The following is a 25,005-nucleotide window of genomic DNA, read 5'->3' on the forward strand; positions in this document are numbered from 1 at the left end:
TTTGGGGCCCTTTATAGCTTGTTGTTCGGTGTGAGCCAAGGCTCCGTGTTGAAGGCCGTACATTGACCTATAATGGTTTACTTTTTTTTTAAATTGTTATTTGGATGGAGAGTTGTCTCATTGGCACTCACACCACATGTTCCTATATCTATATACATTATTAACTAATAATTGAATATGTTAAATACTAAGAACGAATACATAAAGTAACAAAAACAATAATGATTGGTATAAGTGTTTTCCATAGACATAAATAAAATGAACATTCAGATCTAAAAATCAAATATATCGTGGCTTCAAATGGTGTTGCATATCAAATTTTAGTACAATAAACAAAACAGTTGATCTGACTGATTTTTGATACATTTTAAACATTTTCGTTCTGCTCACCTTTGACAATGCTTAACTGATCACCGTGTGAACACTTTTAATAAGTATTTTCCACACTTAAATATGTTTTTTCAGTGTGACGGACACCAATTTTAATATCTCCGATACAAACTATGAATTCTGATAGTTTGACTTTTGTACATGAGATAACTCGACATTTATTAGATAAAAAATATTAGTACTGTAACATTGACATAATCATAAAAAAAATATTTGATAACAACAACATTGTTAATAAATTGAAATATTAAGAAAAAGTACGATATTTAGATTCCAAATTAGGGAAAACATGAGTAGAATAAATGTCGACAAAAACTGATAAAACTAAGGAAACATATCTCAACAGGAACCACACCACAAAAAGATTTGAATTCAGGTTCGCTGGAAGTGTGGGTAAATCTTGATCCGCAAGTACAATTATATGAGTGCCCATGAGTCAACGATACGTCACTACACGATAATCTTAAAGAGGATTGATCATGGCAAACGGGTAAAATGGACAGAACTAGAGGCTTATTCTTATCCACATCCAATAGTGTTAATAGTTTTACTGTCAAAGTATTTTGATGTCTTTATCATGTGCATTTTAATAGAATTTTTTTAACATCTATCGTCAAAGATTTGAATTTATTGATTGAGTGGTAATTAAATTGTTCGGAGGAAACTTTTATTTAGATGTTTCTTAGTGTTTACATATGTAAGTAATTAAAGCGATACCGAATATAAAATTCAATATCTGTTTGAGCATATCAACCTTAACAGCAGAAGTTGAAAGTACGTTATAAAAATCATTCTCAATTTTTGCGAACAGTTCTGGCATTACATGCTAAATGCATTAACTAATTAGTAATTAAAACTGTACCTAATAATACAGTTAAGATACTGTAATGTAAACAGTAATTATCTGTGTTATTAACTGACTGGTTATCGTATTACTACCTTCTATTTTCTTATAAGTTAAGACGAACCATGTAACTATATAAAATTGAAAAAAATCAATTCATAAACGGAAAAAATAAAAGGCAAACATTTTTTTCTATTTCCAAGGATTTTAAAATTGATGCTGTGCTAATTGTTTCGTATCAATGATAAATCACAATATAGAAAAGCGCAAGGCAGTGAAATAGATGCGATTCAAGAATTAAACGGGTTGCACTTCTGAACCTTTAGGCGCATCTGAGTTCTTATTGTGGCTTGTGTCGCGCAATATCCAGTTTTCTTTGCTCTTAGTCAGCTAGACTTCTTGCCAACGTATATGTTTTCCGCCTTACGGAAATTCATCTTTTTACAACCGATACCTTCCGTAGTGAAAGAAATGCCCAGTATCAATCGTTAAATTAACCTTGCAACAGCACTTAATTGCACACGATACAGTTACAGGGGAGGTAATGACGTTGCTAACGTAAAATGTTATTTTCACGACTTCAAACTGTGACATATCGGAAAAAGGTGCATTTTTCGACTGATTTTTATCATTCAAACTTATTTAACTTGAAAACCAGTTCATTGACCCCTAGTTTTTAAAATGACATTTTTTGTTTAATTACATATGAAGATTATTTGTACCAATTTTCATAAAATAGTCAATAATGCAATTTTTTTTTAAATTTGATAAATATACAGCGAAAAGTGACGTTTTATTTCTATTAAATTCATGAATTTCAACCTCATTTCACACAAAAAGTAGTACATTCAGGTATATTTTTTATTACATATTTAATTAAATCAGGTAACAAATAGCCTGTATGCAAATTGTCATCAAAATTTCAATATTGAATCAAAACTATCGTATTCCCTTTAAGTGGACCGAAGGTGGACAGTTACAAAGAAAATTTCGTCTTTTATTTAATGTACTCTGTATACAGTGACGTTCAAATTACCATGCAGTTATTTATCCATTTCAATCGACCAACTGTTCTGATCCTGAATATGAAATATTTGCAAATGAAATTTACAAAGACAAACACCAATCTATCTTTAGCCCATGATGTTTTTTTTTACTCTCCAAATCACGAACTTGTATTCGCCATTACAGTCTTATTCTCTTTTAAGTCTGATGTATCCTTACTAGAATCTAATTGAGTTGCATGCTTCTTTTAGATACTACAGATGCGGTAATACAGTGAGTTGACTATTTCCCTGATAATGGATAGGTGATTTATGGTATTTGAACGGAATTTTAGCATGATATATAATCAAATCTAATACCTACAGGCTTCAATTCAAAGATTGCAAAACTAACTGATTTTTTCGTTTTCATACTAATTTAAAAAAGATAGCTTGTATTCGTCGGTTGGTACAATCTATGATTATCTGCGGGTCATTGTCATCATCTATTAATTTATTATGATAGAATATGTGCTGGTATAAAACAGATTTTTTTTACATTTTTGTCTGGTTCATAATATGTAACCTTGTTTAAGTGGAACACGAATTCGATCAAAATCAACTGTTTAAACGTTTCGTAACTTTTGGAATGCTAATCAAGAATTATTTTTTGTTAATATCATCTTTCTAAAATGGCCTTCTTTATTTTTATACATATGTAATAATTTGTTAATGATTTATGTTCAAGACCGCCAATCTACCTATTTATCAAATTTTTCACAAGAATGTCACATACTTTGATTCTCTGGTAGAAAATATAAACTGCAAACAAATCTTGTAATTTTGGTATAACTGTCACATAACGTAACCATAAACAAGATTATATAACACGTTGGTTTTTCCATGTTATATAGCACGTCTATCGGAGAAATTACCAAAAGGTTTATGTGTACTTCTATATAAAAGTATTCTCTCAAACTGAAATATATATCATTCATATTTTTATCGTTATTGTATTGATATTTTTGAAAATCAAATTAACTGGAAAAAGTTATTTAATATATATTCGTAAGATGAAAGATCACATTTTTATCAGTTATTTTACACCTTGTCTCAAGAAAATTGGATCAGCTACTTTGGGTAGTATTTATGACCTTGTCTAAACATTTTATTGATATTGAAAAATTACATTTCATTATTAGATATTACCAAGTCAAATTGATCGGAATTTGGGAGAATTATAGTAGAACGTTCTAATAACTTGCAAATGTTAAAAGGCTTGTAGTATTAAAAATGCATTCGACAATACCATTTTATTTATTCATAAAAGTTATGCTATACTGCCCTGAAATGAAAGAGTAAATTAGAACTGAAAGTGAATGCTCTTTGTTTAGGTGTATCATTCTTCTTTGTTCTTTTTATCAAAACAAATCGACGAGTTTGTACAACTTAGAAATAAGTAAGACAAATATATTTTGAGTCTGGAAACGCATATTTTATCTTCAATCATCTCAATACACATTTATAACTGCGAAGGTCAAATTTGCTTGAGGCATTTTGCAGGGGCGATTTCAGTGTCCGAAGAAGGGGACCGCAATTGTCAAAACAATGTTAATGTTCGCAGATTATCATTAATCCACAATTATTTTTTCAATTGTTAAAAAGTTTTCAAATGTGACTTGAAGACATATTATAATAAACAACATTTATAAATTTATTGTATATACCAATATAACACCGAAACAAAATCACGAAGAAGAAACGTATTTATATTCATACTTGAATAATATACGTAAAGTTACCAAACTTAGATCAAATGATCACAATGTATTGATTAAAAAATGGAATGCCATACAAATTGCGAAAACCGTTAATTTTAGGCCTGGATAAAATTTGCAAACAAGAAAACAAAATCGTATGAACTGCACGAAAAACTCAGATTTAATTGAAAAAAAATCAAGAAAAATATTAATATTTTTTGGATGATTTGGAAGATAACACAATTTTTAATCTAAAATTTGCATTTTTTGTCGAAAAACAAATGCACTATGAAATAACTGTGTTCTCTGGCTAAATGATTTAACTACCTCCTTAATATAAATTGTCTATATTTTGAGTTAAAGCTATAAGATTTTTCTATAATTTTGAAATAAGTTGTCCCTAAAGTAGTACACTACACTGTAAATCTTATTGAGACACCGGTGAAGGCTTTTTCTTTATTTGCATTTGCGGTTTTAAAAAAATGCACAATAAATGTGCCCTCGACCCATTTAGAATTTGTTCATGTATTCAAACTTGGACATGATGTAAAGTTTAGTCCTATATTCAAAGCACTATTTACTATGGATGCTTCATCCCCAATCAATATCCTTAGTATTTCCCTCATTTTTGCAATAATTGGTACAAATGATCAAATACCAAAATGCCATGCCTTTTCTATCTAATCTATCCATTAAATTACAATGTACAAAAGAACTACATGCAGGTTCATGAACCTGACTTTGTGGTTTTTCAAAAATTATATTTTTAAGCTATCTTATTAAAAAAATCAGATTGAAGACTTCTATTGTTTATAATATATTTCCTAATCTCAATCTATGTCTACCTCATTTGTGTAAGATATATTTTTTACACGCTTAAAATTGTTTTTTTTTTTGTTATATCTTCCTCTTTATACGAAAATCTCGGCCTGGTCGAACCAAAGGTTTGAACGCTTAAAGTAAGTTTTTTTTAAATGAATGTGCAGTATGGAGCATTTGTTAAAAGTGCGAGCTTATGATTACTCATGGGTTCAAAATATAAACAAACAGAGATATGTTATATTCTATTTTAATCAGTTATTTATTGTAAGATTTACATCATGAGTCCGACGTCGTTAAAATGTTGGATTGAAACAAGACAAGAAGCAACACATTTGCGTTAATTATTTACGTATGCAAAACGACTGAAATTCCATAAATAAAACACTTTTAATTTAATTTTAGAAGTCTCATTGTTGGCTTCATATCAGATTTCAACAGTTGTGTTTTGATTTAATTAATTTAGATTAAGCTATGCTTCACCTCGCATTCTTATATTCCATTTCATCAAACGCAACAATGTTCTATTATATTCATACAATGTAAATGACAATGGCTCTACTTAATATTCAGTATTGTTGTTTTTCAAATGTTACAATTATCAACATTACTTTGTTTATTACATACATAAGTTGGTGTTTTTGACTAGTATTACCAACCTCTTCCAAAGTCTTTACTAAAGGCAACAGTTGTATATCGCTGTTCGAAATTCATAAATCGATTGAGAAAAAAACAAATCCCGGTTACAAACAAAAACTGAGGAAAACACATCAAACATCAAACGCACGTTTCGTCCACACAAGACTAACCAGTGACGCTCTGATGAAAAAAGTTTGAAAGCAAAAGAAAAAAGGGTATAAAAAGTTGAAGAGCATTGAGGACCAAAAGTTCCAAAAAGTATTGCTTTCTGTCAATCCAATTTGGGACCTCTTACCGATATCCTTTTAATATGGACCGACTTTATCATCTCTTACAAATCCACTCCTAGTCCCGTTTGGACCGTTTCCATTTGGAGAAATCGTTAGCATCTTAATAGAGTTATTGTGGTTTACGATTGTCAAAATAGAGGTTGCTTATTTCATCAGACAAGGCAAACATTTTTCCAAAAAAAAAAAGTAAACCAATTTCATGCAAGAGACCAGTGAATCAAATAAAGATGCAATGAATATCTCGAATCAGGCTTTCCACGAGAAAAATTACAGATGACTTGAAAAAGTAAATATCTGAATCTTTTACACTATGGTAATTGACCCTTCCATCCATTACAAAACAGTTAAGATGTTGCTTTTTATTGACTGATTATGTAAATCAGACATTTGTTCATTTGGCCCAACTGACTACGTTGGTAAACAACAACTAACTTTAAAATCACGTGGTCAATAAGGCTTTGCAACACCTATACATTTGGTACCATTAAAACGTTTAATCCCACTGCAAATGTTTGCACCTGTCCTAAGTCAGGAATCTGATGTACAGTAGTTGTCGTTTGTTTATGTAATTTATACGTGTTTCTCGTTTCTCGTTTTTTTATATAGACTTGACCGTTGGTTTTCCCGTTTGAATAGTTTTACACTAGTATTTTTGGGGCCTTTTATAACTTTTTGTCCGGTGTGAGCCAAGGCTCCGTGTTGAAGGCCGTACATTGACCTATAATGGTTTACTTTTATAAATTGTTATTTGGATGGAGAGTTTTCTCATTGGCACTCACACCACATCTTCCTATATTTATGTAAATAGAGATAATACGAAATACGCTCTTCAAATCTCTGTGTTGTGATGATGCAATAGACTTTCTCTTATATTTGAGTGTGAATTCACATTACTATAAGACGTGTCACGGTACTTTTCTATCCCAAATTCATGTATTTGGTTTTGATGTTATATTTGTTATTCTCATCGGATTTTGTCTAATGCTTAGTCCGTTGCTCTGTGTATTACATTTTAATGTTGTGTCGTTGATTTTTACAAAAAACCTCACATGCATTAGTCACAAAAGAAATCAAGAAAAAGTTTCAATAAATCGTAAACAGCAGGATATAATGTCTAAATGATAAAACTGGATAAAAAACCAAAACATAAGACTATAAAAATTAATTGCATACATTATACTATTTTCAGATAATTGAACATTATTTATTCCATTTATGAATGAATTTTCAGTCTATCACATTACCATTTGCTAGATACTTTAGCTTGTTCTATAGTAACAATTACATATTTCGTGCCACATCAACTCAAGAAACTCATAACTATTTATATATGTTACTTTGTCATAATTCTACTAAATTGTTCCCAAAATGTAACAACGAAAATGTGGTATAGTGGCAAATGAGACAATTCTGCACAAGAAACCAAATGACACAGAATTTAAAAGCTACAGGTCACCGTACGACTTTCAACTATGAGCAAATCCAATACCACATAGTCTGCTATAAAAGACACAGAAATCACAAATGTAAAATATTCCATTGAGAAAACAAACGGCCTCATTAATGTACAAAAAAAGAAAACAAAATGTGACACAACAACAGATGTCAGGCTCCTGACTTAGGACAGGCACATACAGAACTCATTTGTGTATTAAATTGGTTCTGAAGAACCAGTTAATTACTATTCTAGGGTACCTTCGTATTTAATCTTTCACCACGGTTTCACCCTCGCCGTTAATTTCAGGCCTGCATGAAATTTGCAGACAAGAAAAATAAAACCGTTTGTACTGAACTAAAACTCAGATTTAATTAAAAAAAATCAAGAAAAATATTAATATTTTTTGAATGATTTGGAAGATAACACAATTCTTAATATAAAAGTTTGTACTTTTTGTCGAAAAACAAATGCTCTACGAAATAACTGTGTTCCCTGGCCAAATGATTTAAATACCCCCTTAATATAAATTGTCCATATTTTGAGTTAAATCTGGTAGATTTTTCTATAATTTTGATATCAGTTCTCAAAAGAGTAGTACACTACACTGTAAATCTTATTGATACACTGTTAAAAGGATTTTTTATCTGCATTTGCGGTTCTAAAGAAATGCACAATGAATGTGCCCTCGCCCCATTTAGAATATGTTCATGTATTCAAACTTGGACATGATGTAAAGTTAAGTCCTATATTCAAAGCACTATTTACTATGGATGCTTCATCTCCAATCAATATCCTTATTATTTCACTAATTTTTGCAATAATTGGTACAGATTTATCAAATACCAAAATGCAATGCCTTTTCTATTTATCAACTTAATTACAATGTACAAGAACTACTTGCAGGTTCATGAACCTGACTTTATGGTTTTTCAAAAAATATATTTTTAAGCTATCTTTAAGTTCTATTAAAAAATCAGATTGAAGATTTATGTTGTTTATCATATATTTCCTAATCTCAATTTATGTCTACCTTATTTGTGCAAGAAATATTTTTTACACGCTTAAAATTGTTTTTTTTTGTTTGTTTATTTTCTTCCTTTTCCGAAAATATCGACCTGGTCGAATCAAAGGTTTGAACGCTTAAAGTAAGTTTTTCTTTAAATGAATGTGGTCTTTAGTTAAAAGGGCGAGCTAATGATTACTTAGTTTTCATATGTTCAAAATACTAACAAACAGAGAGATGTTATATTCTGTTTCTATTCTGTCGTGTCATAGTTCTTCACTTATATTTGATGTGTTTTCCTCAGTTTTAGTTTGTAACCCGGATTTTTTTTTCTCTATCGATTTATGAATTTCAAAAAGCGGTATACTACTTTTGCCTTTATTAATTAGTTATTTATTCCAAGATTTACATCATGAGTCCGACGTCGTTAAAAATGTTGGATTGAAACAAGACACGAAATAAGTTATGAATCAACTGAACTGATCAGAATTTCAAAATCCAATATATTTTGCAAAAGTTCTGCTTATCATTTGACATTTTAAACTGTTAACTAAATAACAGTCTCTAAGCTCGACCCTCAATCCCTTTACCTTATTATAAAATCCCTTTACCTTCTAATAAAATCCTTTTACCTTCTAACACTTTCTTTGTAATGTACTCTCCGTTTTATTACTGTTATTAAATCTAAATCTACGCTTAACTTCTATACTGACTGTATCTCAGGCCATCACAATTTCATGAACCAATACCTTCAATTTATGTTCAAATTGATTTAATAACATACTCAAATCATATTCAAATCCTCATTATTGACACTCATGCGTACTGCTGCTTTCTATAAATCCATTTTGGGACCTTTTACCGATATAATTTTAAAATGTATCGACTCTATCATCTTTTACAAATCCACTCTAAGTCCCGTTCTGACCGTTTCTATTCGGAGAAATCTTTAGCATCTTAAAAGAGCGATCATGCTTAACGGTTGTAAAAATAAGTAACTTGTTTCAACAAACAAAGCAAAAACAGTAAACTAAATTCCTGCAAGAGACCAGTAAATCAAATAAAGATGCTCACTAACTACGTTAGTAAACAACAAATAACTTTAAAATCACGGGGTCGATAAGGCTTTGCAACGCCTATACATGTATGTAAATGAAGATAATACGAAAAATGCTCTTCAAATCCCTGTGTTGTAATGAAATAGTATCAATTAAAAACAGCTTTGGTGGTGTTACTCAAGATCTTATTCATCCAAGCTAGGTTTCCAATCGTGTGTAGGCATTCCGGTTATTCAAAAAACTAAATCGGCACATACAGAATGTGGCACTGTCACATGGTTTATTGTTTTCAAGATTTTCTCTTTCTTACTTTCGCCACTTTAATAAGTACTTTGTCTTTCTATAACAATATAACGAATTTACTATGTCTGTTTTACTTCGTGGTATACAATCAAGCACTTTACCAGTATAAGAACGATTTGTTAGACCCCCAATCAGTCTCCTAAACGAGTCAAAGGGGCTCCTTTGTTTACTTTTTAGTTTTTCGCATTTTTTTCCTTTTAAATAACTCAACGATATGGATACATGCGTAACCCATCAAAATAGCATAACACTGAATTAGATTTACAAAAAACCTCACATGCATTAGTCACAAAAGAAGTCAAGAAAAAATTTCAATAAATGATAAACAGCAGGATGTAATGTCTAAATGACAAAACTGTTAAAAAAAAAACAAACATAAGACTATAAAAATCAATTGCATACATTATCCTATTTTCAGATAATTGATACATTATTTATTCAATTGTTATTCATTTATGAATGAGTTTTTAGTCTAGTTTTCATTTGCTAGGTTATTTAGCTTGTTCTATAGTAACAATTACATAATTTGTGCCACATCAACTCTTAAAAAGAAACTCATAACTATTTACGTATGTTACTTTGTCATAATTGTACTAAATTGGTTTTTTTTTATCTGAAAAAGAGCATTTCAAGCAATTTCAACTGGAGGTGAACATCGTGTTTGTTCAAAGTGTCTCGACTTTAAACAGTGTATTCTTTTCGTTTAAGTTTATTAATTATAATCCTTGATAATCTATTGTATTGTTCTTGTTTAACACAATGCTTCCATTAGTACAGTTTCCTTTTAAGGCCTGTTATAAATTCATTCTATCAGATAAAACCGCTTTGTGAAAGAGCTTTTTTTAGTCATACATTTTCTGTCTAATAGATTTCATAATAAAGCAGTCATTTAGATCACCATTCTTTGAATTCAGATCGTGTCTCATGTATTATCATTGTAATGAATAGTCAAAATCTTACCAAAGACGTATACTGTTGTCTTACCATTGGGATACGGTTAACAAACGAACAGCTTTTTCAACTCGATTTTGTCAGAATTAAAGACATTGGACGCTTTTGTACTAGTTTGAGAAGAAAAGAATATTTACATTATTAAAATATGTATAAAATGGTTAGATTTGAAAGCCAGTTTTAATTACTTAGAACATCCTTGAATATATACCCAGTTTTATCAAATATCCCTTATTTATTTTGCGTCTCTTTGACAAACTCCCCATTTCCGTTCTCAATTTTATGTTTTTTGTATATGGGAGTTCAGATTTGGTTTTAAACGTTTTTGCATTGGAAAAGACTGTGGGACTGAAAATTCAAAGACAACTATTTAGATTTAAACAACTTAACCTTCAATATATATATATATATATATACATCTATCCATCATTGTCGAAATAATAACATGTAGATGTACTCTCTAAGAAACAGGATTAAAGAACTGTGAGCTCCGCTGATCTTCTATTTCTAAGCTCGTTCAAATACTTTTTTTTATATTTTCCGACAATGTACATATATTGTATATGAGATCTGAAAAAAGGGTACTCCCTCACTTCCTACCTAATTGTGTTCCCTAAGTGATGTATTGTGCAATAGTTAGATAAATCAATCTTAAAAAGAATGTTGCTGAGAGTATTTAGGTTATAAACATATATATGAAGTAGTAAATGTCAGAGTCAGTAGAACTCCTACATATCTCTATCCTATGTAATTAACATTACGGCCGTCATTAATGGTTTCAAATGTGCTATCAAATCTATAAAACATAAAATTCACTGGAGCTAATGGACCAAATAACTACCAACTACCGGTATGTCTTCATCCGTTACTTGATGATAGCGTTTAAATGATTAATATGATTAAATTGTTCTCATTTTCTCATACTTAAAATATATAAAGATCCGTGGTTTAAATCAAGTTTTGATTCAAAATTGTGTTAATCTTATTCTTATATAGAACTAGTGTTTGCCGATTCAGTATACACAAAATGTCAATCATAAAGACATAATAACCTCATAAATTTGGTTATTTGATCATTGTGTGTATGTCATTTGAACAAATTAATATGGGCAAAAGTCTAAACGAAATAGAAAATTTGAATTACACAAGAATTTCGTCAAGCGACATCTGGTATGACAATAAGTTGTTGGAAAGTAACTAATTTGCTGATATATCCTCACAAACGTAATGCTGAACATGAAGAGGGGTGAAATGAGACTCCAGATTAGCATGCAACATAAGCAAAATAGGAAGCTACTTGATTTAAAGTATGGCACTCAACACAACTAAAAGTGGTAAATTGAGGACTTTCAGAAAGAAACGATAATTTAAAAAAAAGTGCACATTTATCTTCTAAACCTTGTAAAGAAAGCTTTTTTCGTCTTACAATAGTATTAAAACAATTGGAACTAAACGAAAGATTGGAAGAGTCACTGCTACTTTGTTTCATAACAAAATGGCTTCGTAAATACAAGTTGTCTAAAAAAAGGGGGGGGGGATAAATTGTACTTTGTAAAGAACCACTTTTATTCCAAAATACAAAAACAACTTTGAAATAACATAAAAAGTACCAATTTTTCTGCACCAAATGCGCATTTCGACAATCAATGCTCGGGGCCAATATATTTGAAAATCCTAATCTTATTAAAAGGTTGAAAAGATATAAATCAAAAACGAAAAAAAAAATAACCAAAGCTTGACATTATCACGATGCTTGATTTTTTTATTGACAGCATAATTGTGATTTTGGAGGACGTGTCTTTCAACAAACAATTGATATTCCCATGAGAATCAACTGTGCACCTATTATTGCCGACATTTATTCATATGAAATTGATTCATTTAGGAATTTCGTACGAAGAAAGAAAAGAATTAAGCAGTATAATTAAACTCCACTTTTCGCTATTGAGATAATATTCTCTCACTAAGTAATTCAAAATTTGGTGACTATGTGGAACGTATCTATCCCATTGATGTTGAGAAAAAGGGTACAACAGATACAGTTAAGTCGGCCTCATATCTTGACTTAATCTGTAAATTGACAATTGACAATGATGGTCGGTTTAAAACAATGCTTTACGACAAAAGAGCTTCCCAATTATGATATTCTCATTTCAATATGTAACATTCAAATAGCGCCTGCATACGGGGTATATACTTCCAGGTTGATACGATATTCCAGCACTTTTTTTTATTATGATTTCCTTAATAGAGGGCTGCTGCTCACAAGGAAGCTATTTGCAGTTCCAAACGGTGGACTTTCGTAAATTTTGTGGAAATCATCATATTTTGGTTAACCGTTATGGAATATTCGGAGCACATGACATTATTCCAACATTTTAGTGGGGTTTGCTGTGCTCTATCTTCAGTTGCTTATGTTGTGATATGAGTACTATTGTTTGTCTGTTTGCCTTTTTCTGTTTTAGCTATGGTGTTGTCAGTTTATTTTCGATTCTGTATGTTCTTTTGGTAGTTTTCGTTTCTCTTTAACTCTTTGAGTGTTGGCATTCTGGTAATGGGTGTAAGGTGTGCAGCTACTTGATTTAAAATATGGCACTCACCACCATTAATTGTCTAAATAACTGCAGTAACTTCTCTTGGTTCCTCATCAGTTTGTTAATGCCAATTAGTTGATTAATATGTATAAAACGCCATCTTGATGAAACAAAAGAATGTCGGTTACTGTTTATTTGTTAGAATGTTAGAAAACAGAAGAAACATAATCTTTATATGAATAAAAGAAGAATATGATTATTCAGACAACAGCAAAACGACACGAAACACAACATGTTCATTCTTATAGGAAGTTCTACAAAACCTTGTCACAGACTTTGGAAAAACGTCTGCTTACAACTTTGGGTTGTTGAACTTTAACTAAATATATAAAGAAAAAAGAAGTGTAGCATTTTATCATCCACAGTAATTACAAAGGAACACATGTTAATATCAGCCTTACGAATATATCGGAATTTTAGACAGAGTAAAAATATGAATGGGAATATTTTACGAATGTAAACGGCATCCATGTAAACAGTAAAGAAATCCTTGACCATAGTTTTATTTAGTGATACGCATGTCGACAAAACAATCACAATTTCTACCAAACATTTCTTCTATGCAACCGAAGACGAAAACAAATTATTTTAGCAATCCCGAGATCAATTATTTCTTTAAAAAATATGAAAAATATGTGCACTAAGTGGACGTGCAGTTTTGATGAATATATATAGTTAGAGTCATATTGTGGGAGAATATGGCATAAGGGAAAGTGGCTTTCCGTATACGTTTTGACAAATTTTCGTAGTGGAAGAATGTCAAGTGTCCAAATTTCCTGGGAAGCTGATGGCATGGACAAAAAATGCCTATACTACCAATTACAATTATTATGATATTATGATTATTGTATTTATTTATGTTGGCCTAATTTGTGTTGTGTGGCGTGATAGTTGTTTACAAAATAAGCTTATAACTTTGCAGTTATCACTGTGATCAGTTATCAGAAATCACTGGAACAATCACAGAATGATTGGAACTTTCCATTTGACTTACATAATGATTCCAGAATGATCCTAGTAAAGTATGCGTTATTTAAACTTTTTACATTTTACTAGAAACTTCCGTTGTAACTTTCTAGGACGTTCCATTTCTAAAGTGTTCTAGAAATTTCCGTGACAACTATATATATATATATATATATACAGACACTAAAGTTAAACTCTCAGACTTAGACATTGATAGACATTAGTATTCACAGCATTTGGATTGACACTTTTATTCTGCAAACAACATCATACTGGATTGTGACCTTAGTAGTGAACTTAATATTCAGATTGGATTCCGAGAAGATTTCCGGATACAGATAAAGATAAAAGATTAGATGCATATTTTGACAGTTAAGTTGACAGTAATATTTGTGTAATACTTCTTGTAAACTTTTGTATAATAAATATTGTTAAATTTCATTATCGATTTGTGTCTTTTGTTGGCTACAATTTAGAGGCGATTTCTGGTCGTACCACAATAGATCCGTTGGATGTATAATGATAGATACTTTCGTCTAGAAAAATATCATCTGTGTATCAGTTGTAATTGGCTTTGAACAATACTCAATATTTTATAGTAAATGTTAGTACTTTTAGGAGGTACTTCATGTCTCTTGCCTTTGTATTAGTTGGGGTTTTTGTGCAAATAGTGTCAACCTCTATCGAAGGTTAGATAAACGAGTTTGAAGACTAACCAACCTGTTTAATGCTCCATAGTCCGAATGTTTTAAGTCAACGTCAGGAGTTGTAGTTGGTTGGTGTGTATATGTATCATATTTGTTTTCCATTTATTGTTAATAGCTATCAAACGTACCAAGATTATAGTTTAGTACGCCATACGCGCGTTTCGTCTACATAAGACTCATCAGTGACGCTCATATCAAAATATTTATCAAGCCAAACAAGTACGAAGCTGAAGAGCATTGAGAATCTAAAATTCCGAAAAGTTGTGCCAAATACGGCTAAGGTAATCTATTCCTGGGATAAGAAAATCCTTTGTTTTTCGATTAATTCAAAGTTTTGTAAACAGGAAATTTATAAAAATGACCACATAATTGATATTCATGTCAACACCGAAGTGCTGACTACTGGGCTGGTGATACCCTCGGGGACGAAACGTCCACCAGCAGTGGCATCGACCCACTGGTGAAAATAGTTATCAAAGGTACCAGAGTTATAATTTAGTACGCTAGACGCGCGTTTCGTCTACATAAGACTCATCAGTGACGCTCATATCAAAATATTTTTAAAGCCAAACAAGTACGAAGCCGAAGAGCATTGAGAATCCAAAATTCCGAAAAGTTGTGCTAAAGTCATACAACAGGCATTTGTATTTTCGTTTGATTTCTTGTTCACATTTTTTCATGCTCGGAGCCTTCTTTATCCGACTGTAAGATTTTCTAAGTGTTAAAGGTCTTTAATTGCTTACATCCATGTCATTCGACTTTTTGGGATACTATTTGTGTTGTGGAGGTTTAATATGTTGAAAGTGACGACATATAACACTGGTTATTTATCATACGAATTTTTAAACTACAATTGCTACGAGGGTATTTACTTTTTTCTCCTAAAGGTTTTGCATTAGATAAAAATGTAAAAAAGAAACATTTTAAGCTCTAAAATCTTGGTAAAACATTTGCAAATTAATAGTTTATTTATGTTTTTATAACTGACACCTATAATAGACAAAGTAAAGGGTACATAAACATGTTTAGACGCTGACTGAAATTGATACCTCAGTTTTTTAAAATAACAAGAGTACGACGATTATAATATCATTTCATGTTTACTGTTACACAGTATAAACATTTTTACACAACCATATGAGTAAATGCTAATTGTAAAATAAATATTTCATATTCCGACTACAGCATACAGTTATTTATAGTCCCAACAATATAAATTTGACATGTGTAAAGAGCAAATGGAAATTCATTTATCAAATAGACCCGACAATGTGTTGCCATTAAGTATATTAGATATTTATGATAATCTAAAAATCTTTTTGATTTATATGGTGATTTTGTTTCAGAATGAACTTGAAATGAACCTTCATTTATGATGCGCAAAATGAGAATTTAATACCATTCTATCGGAAGAAGTAATTATTATATGCGTTAACATAAAATATATAATAAACTGCCCTCAACAAATGCAATGAATGACTTGAGAAAACTAATTCTGATTTGAAAATATTGTATTAGTATTGAAATCGTGGCACATTATTTCCGGACAAATCCCAAATGCATTTCTAGTTTTCGTATTTCAATAAACATGCTATACTTTATTATCATCGAATTTGTATCAATTACTTAAAATATGTTAGGAAATATTTGTTTGTTTTGATGCAAGAACATCAACAACAACATTACGCATGCACAATATAAATCGTAACTGACAATGTCCTGTATCGGTAATTAAGTGATAATTGTATTTTCTGTCTTCAGAGACATATAGGAAGGCTAGCGTCGTAAAGATGATGAGAATGCATATTATATTGGTGATGTTGTTTATTTGTGTTTACCGTTCATGATATGATACTGTATTATGTACAAAATGTATTGTAAATCTTTTTTTTTTGCCCTTTCGGGTGTGCATAGGTACTATTTGTATGTATACAAGTTATTTATGAATATAGCGTTGTACCGTGAAATTGAAATTTGTGAAAACATTTAGAAAAAAAATCAAAGTAAGCGACATAACAAGTGAGATGTTTAACTAGCTACAAGTCTGAACATGGATTCATTCCTCAATTTTCTTCATAAGAAGATGTGGTATAATTGCCGACAGGAAAATGCTTCCCCAGACACCAAATTTGAAGTTTACATTTCGGGAAGTTATAAACACGATTCTTAACAATTTTATCGTTGTAGTTCCTGTAGAAAGGCAATAAATATATGAAAATACAGAACATTCATAAATGATATTTTAGTTTTTAATTTGATTGACAACTGATGTTTTGGAGCATTTTTTATAGTATGTTCAAATATAAGATAGCTTTTTGTCTCTAGTTATGATTGCTTGTTTATTCAAATAAAAATTATATGACACTGCAGATGAATGCTAGATAGTTTTTAAACAATTAAAGTTTAAGATTGTTTTAAATTTTTTTTAACTTTTAAAAAACATTTGTTGGTATTAAATTTGATATGGACAGAATGATTCGAAAGAGGAACTTTCAACGGACTAATTTTTTTAATTCAATTCTGATTTCATATTTTCCAGGAAGATGCATTGCAAATCCACTTTTTCAACAACGAAAAAATAAGTAAATTATTCTTATCGAAATGGCGGTTCTCTCTGCAAATCAGTTTGCTGTTATCATATATTGCAAAAACAACCTACTTTTCGAGATCAATATAATTGTTTACAAGAATGTGTCCATAGTACATGGATACCCCACTCGCACTATAATTTGCTATGTACAGTGAACTGAAGTTTGGTCAAAACTCTAATTTGGAATCAAAATTAGAAAGATCATATCAAAGGGAATATATGTATTAGTTTTCAAGTTGATTGGACTTTAACTTCATCAAAAACTACCTTGACCAAACGTGTTAACCCGAAACCGGACAGAAGGACAAACGAACGGACGCACATACCAAAAAAACAGAATTTCCGTCGTTCGGGCTTAATAAAAAAGTTCCTTTTTTTTTGCATTTTGCGCAGGTAACAGTTCTCTTTGGTTTAAGTGAGCTCTTGATATTTTCCCCTATTTTTTTTTTATTAATTAAAGATGATTTTAGAACTAATATTGCAAGTCAGGAAGACACCAATTGCATATTTGTGGCGAAACAAGTTATATATATATATATATATATTTTTAAAGGAAATTCTTCATATTAATTCGGGAATAATAATCTTTGAGACAAGATTAATCTATTTACACAATAATTGTACTCAGTGTAGATCAAGAGTAATAGTTAAACCATTAATTTCATAGTTCGTTTCTTTGTATTTCCATGGGCGTTTTTTCGTTGTGTTTTTGGTTTGTTGTTGCACTTCAGTCTTTCTGTTATTCCGTTGTTTTCCCCTGATAGTTGATGAGTTTCCCTCTGTTTAAGTTGGTAGGCCGTATTTTTTTCTCTCTCAATCGATTTATGACTTTTGAACAGTGGTATACTTCTGTTGCCTTTATTTATCATTCTATGTATTGAACAACTACCGTACCATTGACTTCAAAAGTTGTGAATTGAAAATGAAGATAAAACTTTAAACTTTTTATTAAATTGTTTAAATCATGTAAGTCAAAAGTAAGATTCAATGTAATGGTCAGTTCTGTTTGGCTACCGATATGATACCCACAGGTTCTGTTTACAAATGATGATAATATAGTGTATCTTCTTATCAGATTTATTGAATTAAACATCGGCAAAGAACTGTTGTCTCAAATTTAAACACCTACAATGTTCAATTTTATGACAATTTTGTTACTTCTAAGAAAATTATGAAATATTGAATCCTTGTTTGACTGAGTGTAGGTCCTCATTTGTTGAATTTTATGACAGATATAAATGTACCGCTTCACAATACATCGTAATATGATACGCGGAGGTTTACTTTCTTGTTGAAACAAATGATACATTGATTCGACCATTCTCGACATGGAACATTATTTTTATCACTTGAAAGATACAATACTTAGGATAGGAAAACTCTTGCTGAAAAGCTGATTTGTATATGGTCAACAGTTAATAACCGATTTCAAAAGATAGGTTTTGCAATCAATAAAGATACCATACTTATGATATGGTACATCAGAAGACCCTCTTATCTACATAGGACTCATCAGGGATAGTAGAATCAAATAGGTCAAATGGCTAATACGTTAAGCCCTAACTCGAACATAGTATCTAACGGATATGTGCCAGAACCAAATGTTCATGCTTATCTTACATTAAGATTAAAATATTTCAATCAACATGATTTTGCTAAATCTACCAAATACGTCGTACACGTCAAATCTTTATAAACGTAAAAAACATTGTCATTTCATTTCAATTAAAATAATTGATCATTTGGAAGACTACAGGATGTAATTTCGATTTTAAATGAACTTCAAATTTATCTCTAAATGAAGCAACTACATAACAAGCCATTAAGGTTAATCATGAAAAGGTTCTACACGGTTTAATAGAAATTGGTAATTTGAAAGCGCGGTCTATCTAATGAATTTCAGTCAATATTTTATAAGTAAGCAATTATTTGATTAAATTTTACAGACATTCTTTAATTGATTTGTTGACAAGATGAAATTTTTGACAGCAGTCTTATAAATATTCCAAGCATAATTGTCCTATTTTCCAAAAAATCATTCGTTCGTATGAACCTTAACCTTAACCTGACCTGATATTTATAACGCATTCATATATCTTTTTTGTTTCGACCGTTCAAAGTGTGATGGGAAGCTGTAAACTCAGGTGCAACCAACAATTTTCTTCGGAGAAAGCCTGTACCAAATCCAGAGTATGACAGTTGTTTTCTGTTTTTACTCTGTTGGTTAATTACGTTTGATTTTGTTAGTTTTTATGCCCTCCCCTTTTTGATTTAAAAAACGCAAACAAATGATAAGACTAATGTGTTTAAAAAAAAGAGCTATGGAAAAATGGTTTTAACTGCCAAATTTATATGCAATGATATTACTCAAAGTCTCATTTAGATTTAAAACTTACAAACATTAAATAATATCTTCGGAAACTCCAGAGGAAACAGTATACAACTGCATGAATTGTTATAAATTTTAAACATTTTTGTGTGAACTTGAGTGTCATCTGATACCATTGACATAGCCACAAAAGATTTCTGATGGGTATGTGAACCCGGTTTGAACATGATTATTAATATACAGGATACCATGTGCATGAATATCATGTGAACTTTTCTAACAAAATACTGTAGGTCAAAATAAACAAACATTGCAGAAATGATTAATATCGTTATAGATGGAGAAAAAAGAATGGTACAAAAATGTTCAAAATGAAGAGGTCTACTTTTGAATATTTATTTGCATCAATACTGTCAGACGGGTTCTAATAGGAGTTTTTACGAAGAATTTTACCTTTTTGTCTTTCCTGTTTGCCTTTTAACCCTAAAACTATAACAAAAAGACAACACATAACGAAGTAAAAATGATCATCAGGTCAGGTTTATACATAAGGTTACATATTTGATTCGTTGTTGAAGTTATTGCCCTGTAAAGACGATTTTTCCAAATTTTTGCTTGTTTGGTATTATCTTGAAACAATAACTGATAGATTATGTAAAAAGAAACATTTAAAATATTTTTTATATGATATTCTCGGTCTTTTTTTTTGTTGGTGTTTTTGATTTTTTTGTACTCTATTCCCGTCATGTAATGTTGTCATTTTAGCGGTATATTTAACATTGCCATAAAGCGCGGAGGTTGACTAGCCACACACCAGGTTCAATCCTCCATTTTTTTCTTAAAATTTCCTGTACCAAGTCAGGAATATGACAGTCGTTATCTTATAGTTTGTTTCTATGATAATAAGTAATTAAAAAGAAACTTTAAAAAGAAAATTATCATTAAACACTAACAATTAATCAATAAATCAGTCTACCTTGTTTTTTATAAAGGCTTACCCTTCCGGAGCACCTGATTTTACTCCCGGTTTTTAGTGGAGTTCGTGTTGTTTCTTAATTATTATTTATTACTGTTGATGTAAATGTCCTTTGGTTTTGTGAGTCTGTGTTTACTCCTTGGTTTTGATTGTTTTTGTCTATGAAAGCATATGCAAATAAAGAAGACTTATTTATTCGCCAATTCTATATTTCATCCACACTAAATGTTAGTATTACATAGAAGGGCATCAGTGGCCGAGTGGTCTGAGTAGTTCAACTACTACAAAAAAATGTATATCACTATCCTGTCAAGACTGTGGTTATGTTAGAACTTCACATGTGGCATGTATGCTCAATTGCAATCTTAATTATCACGGATCTCATTGCATTTGATAACATGTTATCATTTTTAATGTATTACCTCAAGCATTTATTGTACATATTGCCAACCAAACATGAAAATATATTCATAAAAATTTTATTTAAAAAAAATGAATTAGAGAAGGGAATAAGGTGTGTAACCGTATGACAAATAAGCAGAAATGAGCCGTAGGTTTTAGAATTATAATTTAATAGCAGTTTCATTTAAGATTGCCAAAGGGACGTTCATAGTTATAGAAAAAATATTTTGACCTTTTCTGAATTTGGTTAACTTGTGTTTTTTTCTGAAATTCGTTTAAATATTTTATGAGTCTTTTGTAGACGAAACGTGCGTCTGGCGTAAATACAAAATTTCAATCCTGGTATTTATGATGAGTTTATATACGTGTGTCCTTTTTTTTTAAAAATCAATACCTTTCTTGATTTCAAACAAATATCCTCTAAATATATTTATCTGTTACTGATCTGTTGGAGAACAACAACTAACTGATGTATCAGCTAATGTTCGATTAAAATGTCTTCACGTTAGAAATATGCAATAGTTCGATTGTGATTCCTTCACAAACACTGATGACGACTGTCCTCATCATTTACTGCTGTAATCAAGAATAATGCAAATAAATTGCAACATTGCAAACATTACTAGCATAATTACTTTATGCTTTTAAGCACACCTTATAGTATTTGATTTTAACATAAATGTTTCTACTTATAATACTTTTTGATTCGCATTGCATAACTATCTTCAAAAGATTTCGTTTACATAGTAATTGGCTGCATGTCGACAAATTACTGTCATAACAAAAAAACAAAAATAGAATTCTAGCAGCATTTATCATGTGTAAAATATATTTTCTCTAATTCAAAGTGTTCAGAAATAACTTTCATCATCTTATGAATGTACAACAATAATTTAATTTCAACCTACAACAGAAAAGATAGCAATAATAAGTCTCATAAAAATGGTGTCAACCTTTTGACGATTGTTTTCGATTAAGACCAGCCAATATAACATCCTGTGAAAGTAAGTGGTTGTCTCAAGACTTATGTTTTCTTGTAATACAAATAGAATATATAAACAACTTCTGTTTTATTGTAAGGATCTTTTGGAAATATTGAATTAATACATACAGGAATATTTTTGATGATTATATAGTTGCACCTTTTAAAAGGTTTACATGTCGGAGAACGTGTTGATTATTAACAATGAAAATGAACGTTGTTTCAGCAAAGTAACCTGTAAATTCTGCTATCAGCATTATAATTTGTTGGACGAATCAATCAACGAAAGAGTTCTTCCTGTTATAACCTTTGTTTAACTTTTCAATATTGTCATTTCTGAGGTATCTGGGGTGTCTTCCTTAATTTGGATCATCTTCATAAAAATGTGCAAATTTCGAGAATAGTCTGTCATTCATGAGTAAGGCTTTTCATATCAATATAGAAAATTATGCATGTGTTTTATCATATTTCCAAATGTATTTTTACAAAAAAAGGTTTTTTTTAGCTATGCCACATAAGGGGAGATAATTCAGATAAAGTAACTCTATAATATAAAGTTTGTGGTTTTACCTTATTTATAAAGTAGCGTAGAAAAGAGTCAAGTGACCCCATGTATGTTTCCCTTTTTTCTTTTTTTTTTTCATCTAAAAGAATATATTATCTGGTATTATATCAAAAAATTATATGATGAAGTTTTCTTTTTATTGAACTAAACTGGGTTTTCCATGCATAATCTATACAATTTGACCATTTTCCATAACCCGTAGTGTGAAAAACTCTTGTGATCAATACTTTTTAAATTATTTACAAAACAAACTGATATCAACCCCATTTTCACAATTTCACAAAAGAAAAACTGAAAGATTCTGATTTAAACCCCTCCCATCTATATATACCTTTATACCGCTTTTATTAATGTTTGAAAAAAATAAGAATTATGTTTTAAAATGTTTATCTACACAGCTAATTCAACCTTTAATATATGGCAAGTGTGTGTTTGTGTTTGTTTTAAATCTTAGTTCGTTTAAGATAAAATCCTATACTTTTAGCAAACTAAATAATAGAAAAATAGATTATCATAGTTTTAAAAATGGGTTAAGCGAGGAAAAGATTACACATGCTAGTAAGAACTTGAGTATCCGTTTCTTTTCTCAAGTATTAAAAAAAGACTAATACACCTAAGACATTTAATGCAATAGCGTAAGAACGTTTGAAGATATGATAAAGCGGTAGGTTCAAAAGAAAGGAGACACGAAGAGAAGGAAACGAACAGTTAGAGGTAAATCATTTTTAGTAGTTGTCTATTCTATTTCGTTTGGTTTGTTGATGTTATTGTTAGATCCTCTCGACTATTGAGTTTTGAATGTTCCCTTGGTATATTTTTGTCAGTTTTTATACTGATATTCTCTTAAAGAACAATACAGTTAATTTGCAAGATTTAAATGTTTGCTTTTACTTAGTTGCAGGCGTCCTTATCTATCTCAAGCTTCTCTTTTAAATATTGAACAGGTTGTCTCCGGAAAGACATTATTGTATTTTGATAGTCATTCGTACAACAATTCGTTGATGATGAAGATAAAACCAGAAAGACTGTTAGATGGTTATATAACATGACTTGTTTATGGATATTTTGCGTAATTATACCATTTAACTAGCATTTTCCATTTGATATTCTTGATTCACTAAAGCCCATGACGCATTTTAAAAAAATACATCAAATCGAAACCGTCTGTCTTTTTTTGTGTTGTTTTTCCTCAAAATTGTACAATTTTAGAGTAACAAACTTGCTTACATTCACGGCTTCGACTCTATGGGGATAGTTGTCTCATTGGCAAGTGTATCACATCTTCCTATGTAGTTAATAATAGAATAGTAAATTAACCAGCTATGATTGACGATAGTTCTGTTGTTATAACAATATTGAAAATGACATCTATGACTTTCCTGTGGTCAGTTTATTCCCAGGGTAGGATACGTTTACAAGTTCAATAGACACTTTAAACAAATCTATTATAATAAAAGGAAAAAAACGCCGATAATAATAGTATACATGGAGACGTCAATAGGATATAGTATATATTTATGTTCTTAAGCAAATTTGTCATGACGTTAAATACAACGTTTAAACAAGTGAATAGATATCGAGTGTGTTTCATCAATTGGGTTCAAAATATTCTTGTAACACAACTAGCTAGTTGAGTGTAATTTAAGTTTCACAGTAAATGATTTATAAAACAGACATAAACAGTGTCTTTTTTTCTTCTTATCTGCTATGTTACAGTAATAAAGCCATGGAATCAGGATATAGCTTAAATTTCTTCAGGTAATGTTATGTTATTCTATTTACTGCATTTTAGTATTGAACATTCGAGGACTCATTGAATCAGTATATATTTGATCAAATGAATATATTAAATTATTATATGTAATTTTTAAGCGTTCAAGAAGTACCTAGAAATTAGATAAATGACACCGCGGTGAATATTTAAAAAGCAATACAGGGAGATACAAAACACAACTATTTCACCAGGTCTGTAGCAAGAAGTTCTACAGAAACGGTTTTAGACGAACATATCTGATGCCTAGCGTTTTATCTTTACTTGAATTTTTTGTTACATTTAAAAAAGTCAACTATCACGTTTACGTCACGATATTTCCGAAAAATTGAATTTATTATTTTTGTAGAAATATGTAAATTGTATATTAAACGGTTGGTTAAATGTCAGATTGTTTTTGTTGCAAAACATTTAAGATATTTTTTTCTTTCGAACCGATGTGTTCTTAGTCTATATTACTTGCAACTTGTAACTTCTTCAATCTGATGTTACTTTTTTTATATATATAATTGTTATCTCCTCCTTTTGTTCCTCTGCCTTGTCATAAGATGCCAATGCTGGTGGACGTTTCGTCCCCGAGGGTATCACCAGCCCAGTAGTCAGCACTTCGGTGTTGACATGAATATCAATTATATTGTCATTTTT

At 30.5% G+C, this 25,005-nt stretch overlaps 1 protein-coding gene across 2 annotated transcripts in view; it reads left to right on the forward strand.

The window, feature by feature from the left end:
* The window catches only part of LOC143044740 (guanylate cyclase 32E-like), a 109,307-nt gene that overhangs the window by 5,465 nt on the left and 78,837 nt on the right, over positions 1-25,005 (forward strand). The window lies entirely within an intron of this gene.

This window comes from Mytilus galloprovincialis, chromosome 9 (assembly GCF_965363235.1).
Source record: "Mytilus galloprovincialis chromosome 9, xbMytGall1.hap1.1, whole genome shotgun sequence".
Lineage (NCBI taxonomy): Eukaryota > Metazoa > Mollusca > Bivalvia > Mytilida > Mytilidae > Mytilus > Mytilus galloprovincialis.